Here is a 16,165-nt window from a genome sequence, read left to right on the forward strand (position 1 = left end):
CTTGCTCCTCGTATTCTTCTCCCCTGTTTCTCCGCCTCGGGTTTTTCACACTTCTCTTGCTCCTCGTAGTGGCATACTGTTGATCCTCCTCTGATTTTCGCCCCTTGTGTTCTCCTCGTTTTTGTATTTTGCTTTTTTTTTCTTGCTCCCCGTATTCTTCTCCCCTGTTTCTTCACATCAGCTTTTTCACACTTCTCTTACTCCTCGTAGTGGCATACTGCTGATCCTCCTCTGATTTTCGCTCCTTGTGTTCTCCTCGTTTTTGTATTTTGCTTTTTTTCTTGCTCCTCGTATTCTTCTCCCCTGTTTCTTCGCCTCGGGTTTTCACACTTCTCTTGCTCCTCGTAGTGGCATACTGTTGATCCTCCTCTGATTTTCGCCCCTTTTGTTCTCCTCGTTTTTGTATTTTGCTTTTTTTTTCTTGCTCCTCGTATTCTTCTCCCCTGTTTCTTCGCCTCGGGTTTTTCACACTTCTCTTACTCCTCGTAGTGGCCTACTGTTGATCCTCCTCTGATTTTCGCCCCTTGTGTTCTCCTCGTTTTTGTATTTTGCTTTTTTTTTCTTGCTCCTCGTATTCTTCTCCCCTGTTTCTTCGCCTCGGGTTTTTCACACTTCTCTTACTCCACGTAGTGCCACACTTTTGATCCTCCTCTGATTTTCGCCCCTTGTGTTCTCCTCGTTTTGTATTTTGCTTTTTTTTTCTTGCTCCTCGTATTCTTCTCCCCTGTTTCTTCGCCTCGGGTTTTTCACACTTCTCTTACTCCACGTAGTGGCATACTGTTGATCCTCCTCTGATTTTCGCCCCTTGTGTTCTCCTCGTTTTTGTATTTTGCTTTTTTTTTCTTGCTCCTCGAATTCTTTTCCCCTGTTTCTTCACCTCGGGTTTTTCACACTTCTCTTACTCCACGTAGTGCCACAATTTGATCCTCCTCTGATTTTCGCCCTTTGTGTTCTCCTCGTTTTTGTATTTTGCTTTTTTTTCTTGCTCCGCGTATTCTTCTCCTCTGTTTCTTCGCCTCGGGTTTTTCACACTTCTCTTGCTCCTCGTAGTGGCATACTGTTGATCCTCCTCTGATTTTCGCCCCTTGTGTTCTCCTCGATTTTGTATTTTGCTTTTTTTTTCTTGCTCCTCGTATTCTTCTCCCCTGTTTTTTCACATCAGCTTTTTCAGCCTTCTCTTACTCCACGTAGTGCCACACTTTTGATCCTCCTCTGATTTTCGCCCCTTGTGTTCTGCTCATTTTTGTATTTTGCTTTTTTTTTCTTGCTCCTCGTATTCTTCTCCCCTGTTTCTTCCCCTCGGGTTTTTCACACTTCTCTTACTCCACGTAGTGCGACACTTTTGATCCTCCTCTGATTTTCGCCCCTTGTGTTCTCCTCGTTTTTGTATTTTACTTTTTTTCTTGCTCCTCGTATTCTTCTCCCCTGTTTCTTCGCCTCGGGTTTTTCACACTTCTCTTGCTCCTCGTAGTGGCATACTGTTGATCCTCCTCTGATTTTCGCCCCTTGTGTTCTCCTCGTTTATGTATTTTGCTTTTTTTTTCTTGCTCCTCGTATTCTTCTCCCCTTTTTCTTAACCTCAGGTTTTTCACACATTTGTTGCTCCTCGTATTTTCACACTTTCCATGCTCCTCTTATTTTTCACACTTTTCTGCTCCTCGTCTTTTTCTGTTTTTTTTTTTTTTGCTCCTCGTATGTTTCTTCCCTTTTCTTGCTCCTCGTGTTTTTCACACTTTTCTTGCTCCTCGTATTTTCACACGTTTGATGCTCCTCTTATTTTTCACACTTTTCTGCTCCTCGTATTTTTTGTTTTTGTTTTTGTTTTTTGCTTCTCATATATTTCTTCCCTTTTCTTGCTCCTCGTGTTTTTCACTATTTTCTTTCTCCTCGTATTTTCACACTTTTGAGGCTCCACTTATTTTCCCCACTTTTCTACTCCTCGTATTTTTGTGTTTTTTTTTTTTTTCGCTCCTCATATTTTTCTCCCCTATTTCTCCTCCTGGGATTTTTCACACTTTTCTTGCTCCTCGTATTTTTACACTTTTATGCTTCTCTGATCCCGTTGGAATCACTTGGGCATCACGTGGGTGTAACGTGGGCATCACGTGGTCTTCACGTGGGCATCACGTGAGAATCAGTTTGGAGTCACGTGGGAATCACGTGGGCATCACGTTGGAATCACATGGGAATCACGTGGGCATCATGTGGGCATCACGTGGGCAACACGTGGAAATCACGTGGGAATCACGTGGGAATCACGTGAGAATCACTTGGGAGTCACGTGGGAATCACGTGGGCATCAAGTGGGAATCACGTGGGAATCACGTGGGCAACACGTGGGAATCACCTGGCCATCATGTGGGAATCACGTGGGAATAATGTGGGCATCAGGTGGGTATCACGTGGGAATCACGTGGGAATCACGTGAGAATCACGTGGCCATCACTTGGGAATCACGTGGGAATCACGTGGGCAACACGTGGGAATCACGTGGGAATCAGGTGGCCATCACGTGGGAATCACGGGGGAATCACGGGGGAATCACGAGGGTATCACGTGGGCATCACGTGGGCATCACGTGGGCAACACATGGGAATCACGTGGGCATCACGTGGGAATCACGTGGGCAACAGTGGGAATCACATGGGAATCACGTGGGCAACACGTGGGAATCACTTGGGAATCACGTGGGCATCACGTGGGCAACACGTGGGAACACGTATGCATCACGTGGGAATCACGTGGGAATCACGTGGAAATCACGTGGGCATCACGTGGGAATCACGTGGGAATCACGTGGCCATCACGTGGGAATCACGTGGGCATCACTTGGGCATCACGTGGGAATCACGTGGGAATCACGTGGGCATCACCTGTGAATCACGTGGGAATCACGTGGCAAACACGTGGTCAACACGTGGGCATCACGTGGGAATCACGTGGCCATCACGTGGGAATCACGTGGGCATCACGTCGGCATCACGTGGGCAACACGTGGGAATCACGTGGCCATCACGTGGGACTCACGTGGGCATCACGTGGGAATCACGTGGAAATCACGTGGCCATCACGTGGGAATCACGTGGGAATTACGTGGGCATCTCGTGAGAATCACGTGGGAATCAAGTGGGAATCACGTGGGCAATATGTGGGAAACACGTGGGCATCACGTGTGCAACACGTGGGAAACACGTGGCCATCACGTGGGAATCACGTGAGAATCACGTGGGCAACATGTGGGAATCACGTGGGAATCACGTGGGAATGACGTGGGCATCACGTGGGAATTACGTGGGCATCACGTGGCCATCACGTGCGTGGGAATCACGTGAGAATCACGTGGGCAACATGTGGGAATCACGTGGGAATCACTTGGGAATCACGTGGGCATCACGTGGGCATCACATGGGAATCTGTGGGAATCACGTGGCCATCACGTGGGAATCACGTGGGAATCAGGTGGGAATCACGTGGGCAACACGTGGGAATCACGTGGCCATCACATGGGGATCACGTGGGCATCACGTGGGAATCACGTGGGAATCACGTAGGCATCACGTGGGCATCACGTGGGAATCACGTGGAAATCACGTGGGCATCACGTGGCCATCACGTGGGAATCACGTGGCCATCACGTGGGAATCACGTGGGCATCACGTGGGCATCACGTGGGAATCACGTGGGAATCACGTGGGCATCACCTGTGAATCACGTGGGAATCACGTGGCAAACACGTGGGCAACACGTGGGCATCACGTGGGAATCACGTGGCCATCACGTGGGAATCACGTGGGAATCACGAGGGCATCACGTGGGAATCACGTCGGCAACACGTGGGAATCACGTGGCCATCACGTGGGAATCACGTGGGCATCACGTGGGAATCACGTGGGCATCACGTGGGCATCACGTGGAAATCACGTGGCCATCACGTGGGAATCACGTGGGCATCACGTGAGAATCACGTGGGAATCAAGTGGGAATCATGTGGGCAATATGTGGGAAACACGTGGGCATCACGTGGGCAGCACGTGGGAAACACGTGGCCATCACGTGGGAATCACGTGAGAATCACGTGGGCAACATGTGGGAATCACGTGGGAATCACGTGGGAATGACGTGGGCATCACGTGGGAATTACGTGGGCATCACGTGGCCATCACGTGGGAATCACTTGGGAATCACGTGGGCATCACGTGGGCATCACATTGGAATCACGTGGGAATCACGTGGCCATCACGTGGGAATCACGTGGGAATCAGGTGGGAATCACGTGGGCAACACGTGGGAATCACGTGGCCATCACATGGGCATCACGTGGGCATCACGTGGGAATCACGTGGGAATCACGTAGGCTTCACGTGGGCATCACGTGGGAATCACGTGTGCATCACGTGGGAATCACGTGGCCATCACGTGGGCATCACGTGGCCATCACGTGGGAATCACGTGGGCATCACGTGGCCATCACGTGGCCATCACGTGGGAATCACGTGGGAATCACGTGGGAATCACGTGGGCAACACGTGGGAATCACGTGGGAATCACGTGGGCATCACGTGGGCATCAGGTTGGGATCACGTGGGAATCACGTGGGAATCACGTGGGCATCAAGTGGCCATCACGTGGGCATCACGTGGGAATCACGTGGGAATCACGTGGGCATCACGTGGGAATCACGTGGCCATCACGTGAGAATCACGTGGGCATCACGTGGCCATCACGTGGGAATCACGTGGGAATCACGTGGGCAACACGTGGGAATCACGTGGGCATCACGTGGGCAACACGTGGGCATCACGTGGGCATCAGGTGGGCATCACGTGGGAATCACGTGGGAATTACGTGGGAATCATGTGGGCATCACGTGAGAATCACTTGGGAATCACGTGGGAATCTTCGCCTCGGGTTTTTCACAATGCTCTTGCTCCTCGTAGTTGCATACTGTTGATTCTCCTCTGATTTCCAACCCTTGTCTGCTCCTCGTTCTTGTCTTTTGCTTTTTCTTTCTTGCTCCTCGTATTCTTCTCCCCTGTTTCTTCAACTCGGGTTTTTCACACTGCTCTTGCTCCTCGTATTGGCATACATTTGATTCTCCTCTGATTTTCCCCACTTGTCTGCTCCTCGTTTTTGTATTTTGCTTTTTTTTTCTTGCTCCCCGTATTCTTCTCCTCTGTTTCTTCGCCTCGGGTTTTTCACACTGCTCTTGCTCCTTGTAGTGCCACACTGTTGATCCTCCTCTGATTTTCGCCCCTTGTGTTCTCTTCGTTTTTGTATTTTGCTTTTTTTTTCTTGCTCCTCGTATTCTTCTCTCCTGTTTCTTCACCTCGGGTTTTTCACTCTTCTCTTGCTCCTCATAGTGGCATACTGTTGATCCTCCTCTGATTTTCGCCCCTTGTGTTCTCCTCGATATTGTATTTTGCTTTTATTTTCTTTCTCCTCGTATTCTTCTCCCCTGTTTCTTCAACTCGGGTTTTTCACACTTCTCTTGCTCCTCGTAGTGCCACACGTTGATCCTCCTCTGATCTTAGCCCCTTGTGTTCTCCTCGTTTTTGTATTTTGCTTTTTTTTTCTTGCTCCTCGTATTCTTCTCCCCTGTTTTTTCGCCTCGGGTTTTTCACACTTCTCTTGCTCCTCGTAGTGGCGTACTGTTGATCCTCCTCTGATTTTCGCCCCTTGTGTTCTCCTCGTTTATGTATTTTGCTTTTTTTTCTTGCTCCTTGTATTCTTCTCCCCTGTTTCTTTGCCTCGGGTTTTTCACACTTCTCTTACTCCACCTAGTGCCACACTTTTGATTTCCTCTGATTTACGCCCCTTGTGTTCTCCTCGTTTTTGTATTTTGCTTTTTTTTTCTTGCACCTCGTATTCTTCTCCCCTGTTTCTTCACATCAGCTTTTTCAGACTTCTCTTACTCCACGTAGTGCCACACGTTTGATCCTCCTCTGATTTTCGCCCCTTGTGTTCTCCTCATTTTTGTATTTTGCTTTTTTTTTCTTGCTCCTCGTATTCTTCTCCCCTGTTTCTTCACGTAGGGTTTTCACACTTCTCTTACTCCACCTAGTGCCACACGTTTGATCTCTCTGATTTTCGCGGAGCCCGTGTGTCTCACTCGTTTTTTGTATTTTGCTTTTTTTTTCTTGCTCCTCGTATTCTTCTCCCCTGTTTCTTCGCCTCGGGTTTTTCACACTTCTCTGACTCCACGTAGTGCCACACTTTTGATCCTCCTCTGATTTTCGCCCCTTGTGTTTTCTTCGTTTTTGTATTTTGCTTTTGTTTCTTTGCTCCTCGTATTCTTCTCCCCTGTTTCTTCGCCTCGGGTTTTTCACACTTCTTTTGCTCCTCGTAGTGGCCTACTGTTGTTCCTCCTCTGATTTTCGCCCCTTGTGTTCTCCTCGTTTTTGTATTTTGCCTTTTTTTCTTGCTCCTCGTATTCTTCTCCCCTGTTTCTTCGCCTCGGGTTTTTCACACTGCTCTTGCTCCTCGTAGGGGCATACTGTTGATCCTCCTCTGATTTTCGCCCCTTGTGTTCTCCTCGTTTTTGTATTTTGCTTTTTTTTCTTGCTCCTCGTATTCTTCTCCCCTGTTTCTTCGCCTCGGGTTTTTCACACTTCTCTTCCTCCTCGTAGTGGCATACTGTTGATCCTCCTCTGATTTTCGCCCCTTGTGTTCTCCTCGTTTTTGTATTTTGCTTTTTTTTTCTTGCTCCTCGTATTCTTCTCCCCTGTTTCTTCGCCTCGGGTTTTTCACACTTCTCTTGCTCCTCGTAGTGGCATACTGTTGATCCTCCTCTGATATTCGCCCCTTGTGTTCTCCTCGTTTTTGTATTTTGCTTTTTTTTTCTTGCTCCTCGTATTCTTCTCCCCTGTTTCTTCACATCAGCTTTTTCACACTTCTCTTACTCCTCGTAATGACATACTGATGATCCTCCTCTGATTTTCGCCCCTTGTGTTCTCCTCCTTTTTGTATTTTGCTTTTTTTTCTTGCTCCTCGTATTCTTCTCCCCTGTTTCTTCACATCAGCTTTTTCACACTTCTCTTACTCCTCGTAATGACATACTGATGATCCTCCTCTGATTTTCGCCCCTTGTGTTCTCCTCGTTTTTGTATTTTGCTTTTTTTTTCTTGCTCCTCGTATTCTTCTCCCCTGTTTCTTCGCCTCGGGTTTTTCCCACGTCTCTTACTCCACGTAGTGCCACACTTTTGATCCTCCTCTGATTTTCGCCCCTTGTGTTCTCCTCGTTTTTGTATTTTGCTTTTTTTTTCTTGCTCCTCGTATTCTTCTCCCGTTTCTTCACCTCGGGTTTTTCACACTTCTCTTACTCCACGTAGTGCCACACTTTGGATCCTCCTCTGATTTTCGCCCCTTGTGTCTCCTCGTTTTTGTATTTTGCTTTTTTTTCTTGCTCCTCGTATTCTTCTCCCCTGTTTCTTCGCCTCGGGTTTTTCACACTTCTCTTACTCCACGTAGTGGCATACTGCTGATCCTCCTCTGATTTTCGCCCCTTGTGTTCTCCTCGGTTTTGTATTTTGCTTTTTTTTTCTTGCTCCTCGTATTCTTCTCCCCTGTTTCTTCGCCTCGGGTTTTTCACACTTCTCTTACTCCACGTAGTGGCATACTGTTGATCCTCCTCTGATTTTCGCCCCTTGTGTTCTCCTCGTTTTTGTATTTTGCTTTTTTTTTCTTGCTCCTCGTATTCTTCTCCCCTGTTTCTTATCACTTGGGAATCACGTGGGAATCACGTGGGCAACACGTGGGAATCACGTGGGCATCACCTGTGAATCACGTGGGAATCACGTGGCAAACACGTGGTCAACACGTGGGCATCACGTGGGAATCACGTGGCCATCACGTGGGAATCACGTGGGAATCACGAGGGCATCACGTGGGAATCACGTGGGCAACACGTGGGAATCACGTGGGCATCACGTGGGAATCACGTGGGCATCACGTGGGAATCACGTGGGCATCACGTGGGCATCACGTGGAAATCACGTGGCCATCACGTGGGAATCACGTGGGAATCACGTGGGCATCACGTGAGAATCACGTGGGAATCAAGGGGGAATCATGTGGGCAATATGTGGGAAACACGTGGGCATCACGTGGGCAACACGTGGGAAACACGTGGCCATCACGTGGGAATCACGTGAGAATCACGTGGGCAACATGTGGGAATCACGTGGGAATGACGTGGGCATCACGTGGAAATTACGTGGGCATCACGTGGCCATCACGTGGGAATCACTTGGGAATCACGTGGGCATCACGTGGGCATCACATGGGAATCACGTGGGAATCACGTGGCCATCACGTGGGAATCACGTGGGAATCAGGTGTGAATCACGTGGGCAACACGTGGGAATCACGTGGCCATCACATGGGCATCACGTGGGCATCACGTGGGAATCACGTGGGAATCACGTAGGCCTCACGTGGGCATCACGTGGGAATCACGTGGGCATCACGTGGGAATCACGTGGCCATCACGTGGGCATCACGTGGCCATCACGTTGGAATCACGTGGGCATCACGTGGCCATCACGTGGCCATCACGTGGGAATCACGTGGGAATCACGTGGGCATCACGTGGGAATCACGTGGGAATCACGTGGGCAACACGTGGGAATCACGTGGGAATCACGTGGCCATCACGTGGGAATCACATGGGCATCACTTGGGCATCACGTGGGAATCACGTGGGAATCACGTGGGCATCACGTGGGAATCACGTTGGAATCACGTGGGAATCACGTGGGAATCACGTGGGCATCAAGTGGCCATCACGTGGGCATCACGTGGGAATCACGTGGGAATCACGGGGGCATCACGTGGGAATCACGTGGCCATCACGTGAGAATCACGTGGGCATCACGTGGCCATCACGTGGGAATCACGTGGGAATCACGTGGGCAACACGTGGGAAGCACGTGGGCATCACGTGGGCAACACGTGGGCATCACGTGGGCATCAGGTGGGCATCACGTGGGAATCACGTGGGAATTACGTGGGAATCATGTGGGCATCACGTGAGAATCACTTGGGAATCACGTGGGAATCTTCGCCTCGGGTTTTTCACAATGCTCTTGCTCCTCGTAGTTGCATACTGTTGATTCTCCTCTGATTTCCATCCCTTGTCTGCTCCTCGTTCTTGTCTTTTGCTTTTTCTTTCTTGCTCCTCGTATTCTTCTCCCCTGTTTCTTCAACTCGGGTTTTTCACACTGCTCTTGCTCCTCGTATTGGCATACATTTGATTCTCCTCTGATTTTCCCCACTTGTCTGCTCCTCGTTTTTGTATTTTGCTTTTTTTTTTTGCTCCCCGTATTCTTCTCCTCTGTTTCTTCGCCTCAGGTTTTTCACACTGCTCTTGCTCCTTGTAGTGCCACACTGTTGATCCTCCTCTGATTTTCGCCCCTTGCGTTCTCTTCGTTTTTGTATTTTGCTTTTTTTTTCTTGCTCCTCGTATTCTTCTCCCCTGTTTCTTCACCTCGGGTTTTTCACCCTTCTCTTGCTCCTCGTAGTGGCATACTGTTGATCCTCCTCTGATTTTCGCCCCTTGTGTTCTCCTCGATATTGTATTTTGCTTTTATTTTCTTTCTCCTCGTATTCTTCTCCCCTGTTTCTTCGACTTGGGTTTTTCACACTTCTCTTGCTCCTCGTAGTGCCACACGTTGATCCTCCTCTGATCTTCGCCCCTTGTGTTCTCCTCGTTTTTGTATTTTGCTTTTTTTTTCTTGCTCCTCGTATTCTTCTCCCCTGTTTTTTCGTCTAGGGTTTTTCACACTTCTCTTGCTCCTCATAGTGGCGTACTGTTGATCCTCCTCTGATTTTCGCCCCTTGTGTTCTCCTCGTTTATGTATTTTGCTTTTTTTTCTTGCTCCTTGTATTCTTCTCCCCTGTTTCTTTGCCTCGGGTTTTTCCCACTTCTCTTCCTCCACCTAGTGCCACACTTTTGATTTCCTCTGATTTTCGCCCCTTGTGTTCTCCTCGTTTTTGTATTTTGCTTTTTTTTTCTTGCACCTCGTATTCTTCTCCCCTGTTTCTTCACATCAGCTTTTTCAGACTTCTCTTACTCCACGTAGTGCCACACGTTTGATCCTCCTCTGATTTTCGCCCCTTGTGTTCTCCTCATTTTTGTATTTTGCTTTTTTTTTCTTGCTCCTCGTATTCTTCTCCCCTGTTTCTTCGCCTCGGGTTTTTCACACTTCTCTTACTCCACCTAGTGCCACACTTCAGATCCTCCTCTGATTTTCGCCCCTTGTGTTCTCCTCGTTTTTGTATTTTGCTTTTTTTTTCTTGCTCCTCGTATTCTTCTCCCCTGTTTCTTCGCCTCGGGTTTTTCACACTTCTCTTGCTCTCGTAGTGGCATACTGTTGATCCTCCTCTGATTTTCGCCCCTTGTGTTCTCCTCGTTTTTGTATTTTGCTTTTTTTTTCTTGCTCCTCGTATTCTTCTCCCCTGTTTCTTCGCCTCGGGTTTTTCACACTTCTCTTGCCCCTCGTAGTGGCATACTGTTGATCCTCCTCTGATTTTCGCCCCTTGTGTTCTCCTCGTTTTTGTATTTTGCTTTTTTTTCTTGCTCCTCGTATTCTTCTCCCCTTTTTCTTAACCTCAGGTTTTTCACACATTTGTTGCTCCTCGTATTTTCACACTTTTCATGCTCCTCTTATTTTTCACACTTTTCTGCTCCTCGTATTTTTCTGTTTTTTTTATTTTTGCTCCTCGTTTGTTTCTTCCCTTTTCTTGCTCCTCGTGTTTTTCACACTTTTCTTGCTCCTCGTATTTTCACACGTTTGATGCTCCTCTTATTTTTCACTCTTTTCTGCTCCTCGTATTTTTTGTTTTTGTTTTTGTTTTTTGCTCCTCATATATTTCTTCCCTTTTCTTGCTCCTCGTGTTTTTCACTATTTTCTTTCTCCTCGTATTTTCACACTTTTGAGGCTCCACTTATTTTCCCCACTTTTCTACTCCTCGTATTTTTGTGTTTTTTTTTTTTTTCGCTCCTCATATTTTTCTCCCCTATTTCTCCCCCTGGGATTTTTCACACTTTTCTTGCTCCTCGTATTTTTACACTTTTATGCTTCTCTGATCCCGTTGGAATCACTTGGGCATCACGTGGGTGTAACGTGGGCATCACGTGGTCTTCACGTGGGCATCACGTGAGAATCAGTTTGGAGTCACGTTGGAATCACGTGGGCATCACGTTGGAATCACATGGGAATCACGTGGGCATCACGTGGGCATCACGTGGGCAACACGTGGAAATCACGTGGGAATCACGTGGGAATCACGTGAGAATCACTTGGGACTCACGTGGGAATCACGTGGGCATCAAGTGGGAATCACGTGGGAATCACGTGGGCAACACGTGGGAATCACCTGGCCATCATGTGGGAATCACGTGGGAATCATGTGGGCATCAGGTGGGTATCACGTGGGAATCACGGGGGAATCACGTGAGAATCACGTGGCCATCACTTGGGAATCACGTGGGAATCACGTGGGCAACACGTGGGAATCACGTGGGAATCAGGTGGCCATCACGTGGGAATCACGTGGGAATCACGGGGGAATCACGAGGGTATCACGTGGGCATCACGTGGGCATCACGTGGGCAACACATGGGAATCACGTGGGCATCACGGGGGAATCACGTGGGCAACAGTGGGAATCACATGGGAATCACGTGGGCAACACGTGGGAATCACTTGGGAATCACGTGGGCATCACGTGGGCAACACGTGGGAACACGTATGCATCACGTGGGAATCACGTGGGAATCACGTGGAAATCACGTGGGCATCACGTGGGAATCACGTGGGAATCACGTGGCCATCACCTGGGAATCACGTGGGCATGACGTGGGCATCACGTGGGAATCACGTGGGAATCACGTGGGCATCACCTGTGAATCACGTGGGAATCACGTGGCAAACACGTGGTCAACACGTGGGCATCACGTGGGAATCACGTGGCCATCACGTGGGAATCACGTGGGAATCACGTGGGCATCACGTGGGAATCACGTGGGCAACACGTGGGAATCACGTGGCCATCACGTAGGAATCACGTGGGCATCACCTGGGAATCACGTGGGCATCACGTGGAAATCACGTGGCCATCGTGGGAATCACGTGGGAATCACGTGGGCATCACGTGAGAATCACGTGGGAATCAAGTGGGAATCATGTGGGCAATATGTGGGAAACACGTGGGCATCACGTGGGCAACACGTGGGAAACACGTGGCCATCACGTGGGAATCACCTGAGAATCACGTGGGCAACATGTGGGAATCACGTGGGAATGACGTGGGCATCACGTGGGAATTACGTGGGCATCACGTGGCCATCACGTGGGAATCACTTGGGAATCACGTGGGCATCACGTGGGCATCACATGGGAATCTGTGGGAATCACGTGGCCATCACGTGGGAATCACGTGGGAATCAGGTGGGAATCACGTAGGCAACACGTGGGAATCACGTGGCCATCACATGGGCATCACGTGGGCATCACGTGGGAATCACGTGGGAATCACGTAGGCATCACGTGGGCATCACGTGGGAATCACGTGGAAATAACGTGGGCATCACGTGGCCATCACGTGGGAATCACGTGGGCATCACGTGGGCATCACGTGGGAATCACGTGGGAATCACGTGGGCATCACCTGTGAATCACGTGGGAATCACGTGGCAAACACGTGGTCAACACGTGGGCATCACGTGGGAATCACGTGGCCTACACGTGGGAATCACGTGGGAATCACGAGGGCATCACGTGGGAATCACGTGGGCAACACGTGGGAATCACGTGGCCATCACGTGGGAATCACGTGGGCATCACGTGGGAATCACGTGGGCATCACGTGGGCATCACGTGGGAATCACGTGGCAATCACGTGGGAATCACGTGGGAATCACGTGGGAATCAAGTGGGAATCATGTGGGCAATATGTGGGAAACACGTGGGCATCACGTGGGCAACACGTGGGAAACACGTGGCCATCACGTGGGAATCACGTGAGAATCACGTGGGCAACATGTGGGAATCACGTGGGAATGACGTGGGCATCACGTGGGAATCACGTGGGCATCACGTGGGCATCACGTGGGAATCAGGTGGGAATCACGTGGGCAACACGTGGGAATCACGTGGCCATCACATGGGCATCACGTGGGCATCACGTGGGAATCACGTGGGAATCACGTGGGCCTCACGTGGGCATCACGTGGGAATCACGTGGGCATCACGTGGGAATCACGTGGCCATCACGTGGGCATCACGTGGCCATCACGTGGGAATCACGTGGGCATCACGTGGCAATCACGTGGCCATCACGTGGGAATCACGTGGGCATCACGTGGGCATCACGTGGGAATCACGTGGGAATCACGTGGGCAACACGTGGGAATCACGTGGGAATCACGTGGCCATCACGTGGGAATCACGTGGGCATCACTTGGGCATCACGTGGGAATCACGTGGGAATCACGTGGGCATCACGTGGGAATCACGTTGGAATCACGTGGGAATCACGTGGGCATCAAGTGGCCATCACGTGGGCATCACGTGGGAATCACGTGGGAATCACGTGGGCATCACGTGGGAATCACGTGGCCATCACGTGAGAATCACGTGGCCATCACGTGGACATCACGTGGGAATCACGTGGGAATCACGTGGGCAACACGTGGGAATCACGTGGGCAACACGTGGGCATCACGTGGGCATCAGGTGGGCATCACGTGGGAATCACGTGGGAATTGGGAATCATGTGAGCATCACGTGAGAATCACTTGGGAATCACGTGGGAATCTTCGCCTCGGGTTTTTCACACTGCTCTTGCTCCTCGTATTTGCATACTGTTGATTCTCCTCTGATTTCCAACCCTTGTCTGCTCCTCGTTCTTGTCTTTTGCTTTTTCTTTCTTGCTCCTCGTATTCTTCTCCCCTGTTTCTTCAACTCGGGTTTTTCACACTGCTCTTGCTCCTCGTATTGGCATACTTTTGATTCTCCTCTGTTTTTCCCCACTTGTCTGCTCCTCGTTTTTGTATTTTGCTTTTTTTTTCTTGCTCCCCGTATTCTTCTCCTCTGTTTCTTCGCCTCGGGTTTTTCACACTGCTCTTGCTCCTTGTAGTGCCACACTGTTGATCCTCCTCTGATTTTCGCCCCTTGTGTTCTCCTCGTTTTTGTATTTTGCTTTTTTTTCTTGCTCCTCGTATTCTTCTCCCCTGTTTCTTCGCCTCGGGTTTTTCACACTTCTCTTGCTCCTCGTAGTGGCATACTGTTGATCCTCCTCTGATTTTCGCCCCTTGTGTTCTCCTCGTTTTTGTATTTTGCTTTTTTTTTCTTGCTCCGCGTATTCTTCTCCCCTGTTTCTTCGCCTCGGGTTTTGCCTTTTCAGGCTCCTCGTATTTTTCGCGCCTTTTCAGGCTCCTCGTATTTTTCACGCCTTTTCAGGCTCCTCAGGCTCCTCGTATTTTTCAGGCCTTTTCAGGCTCCTCGTATTTTTCACACCTTTTCAGGCTCCTCGTATTTTTCACACCTTTTCAGGCTCCTCGTATTTTTCACAGCTTTTCAGGCACCTCGTATTTTTCACACCTTTTCAGGCTCCTCGTATTTTTCACACCTTTTCAGGCTCCTCGTATTTTTCACACCTTTTCAGGCTCCTCGTATTTTTCACACCTTTTCAGGCTCCTAGTGTTTTTCACACCTTTTCAGGCTTCGCGCATTTTTCACACCTTTTCAGGCTCCTCGTATTTTTCACACCTTTTCAGGCTTCTGGTATATTTCAGGCCTTTTCAGGCTCCTCGTATTATTCACATCTTTTCAGGGTCCTCATATTTTTCAGGCTTTGTCAGGCTCCTCGTATTTCTCACACCTTTTCAGGCTCCTCATATTTCTCACACCTTTTCAGCCTCCTCGTATTTTTCAGGCCTTTTCAGGCTCCTCGTATTTTTCACACCTTTTCAGGCTCCTCATATTTTTCACACCTTTTCAGGCTCCTCGTATTTTTCACACCTTTTCAGGCTCCTCGTATTTTTCACACCTTTTCAGGCTCCTCGTATTTTTCACTCCTTTTCAGGCCCTCTTATTTTTCAGGCCTTTTCAGTCTCCTCGTATTATTCAGGCCTTTTCAGGCTTCTCGAATTTTTCAAGCCTTTTCAGGCTCCTCGTATTTTTCACACCTTTTCAGGCTCCTCGTATTTTTGACACCTTTTCAGGCTCCTCGTATTCTTCAGGCCATTTCAGGCTCATCCTATTTTTCACACCTTTTCAGGCTCCTCGTATTTTTCACACCTTTTCAGGCTCCTCGTATTTTTCAGACCTTTTCAGGGTCCTCGTATTTTTCAAGCCTTTTCAGGCTCCTCGTATTTTTCACAGCTTTTCAGGCTCCTCGTATTTTTCAGGCCTGTTCAGGCTCCTTGTATTTTTCACACGTTTTCAGGCTCCTCGAATTTTTCAAGCCTTTTCAGGCTCCTCGTATTTTTCAGCCTTTTCAGGCTCCTCGTATTTTTCACGCCTTTTCAGGCTCCTCGTATTTTTCACACCTTTTCAGGCTCCTCGTATTTTTCACACCTTTTCAGGCTCCTCGTATTTTTCACTCCTTTTCAGGCTCCTCGTATTTTTCAGGCCTTTTCAGGCTCCTCGTATTTTTCACACCTTTTCAGGCTCCTCGTATTTTTCACGCCTTTTCAGGCTCCTCGTTTTTTTCAGGCCTTTTCAGGCTCCTCGTATTTTTCACACCTTTTCAGGCTCCTCGTATTTTTCAAACCTTTTCAGGCTCCTCGTATTTTTCACACCTTTTCAGGCTCCTCGTATTTTTCAGGCCTTTTCAAGCTCCTCGTATTTTTCAGGCCTTTTCAGGCTCCTCGTATTTTTCAGGACTTTTCAGGCTGCTCGTATTTTTCACACCTTTTCAGGCTCCTCGTATTTTTCACACCTTTTCAAGCTCCTCGTATATTTCAGGCTTTTTCAGGCTCCTCGTATTTTTCACACCTTTTCAGGCTCCTCGTATTTTTCACACCTTTTCAGGTGATTCCCACGTGTTGCCCACGTGATTCCCACGTCTGGGCCACGCGATTCCCACGTGACTCCCACGTGTTTCCCATGTGATTCCCACGTGATTGCCACGTGATTCCCACGTGATACCCACATGATTC

The sequence above is a fragment of the Cervus canadensis genome, chromosome 14 (assembly GCF_019320065.1).
Source record: "Cervus canadensis isolate Bull #8, Minnesota chromosome 14, ASM1932006v1, whole genome shotgun sequence".
NCBI lineage: Eukaryota > Metazoa > Chordata > Mammalia > Artiodactyla > Cervidae > Cervus > Cervus canadensis.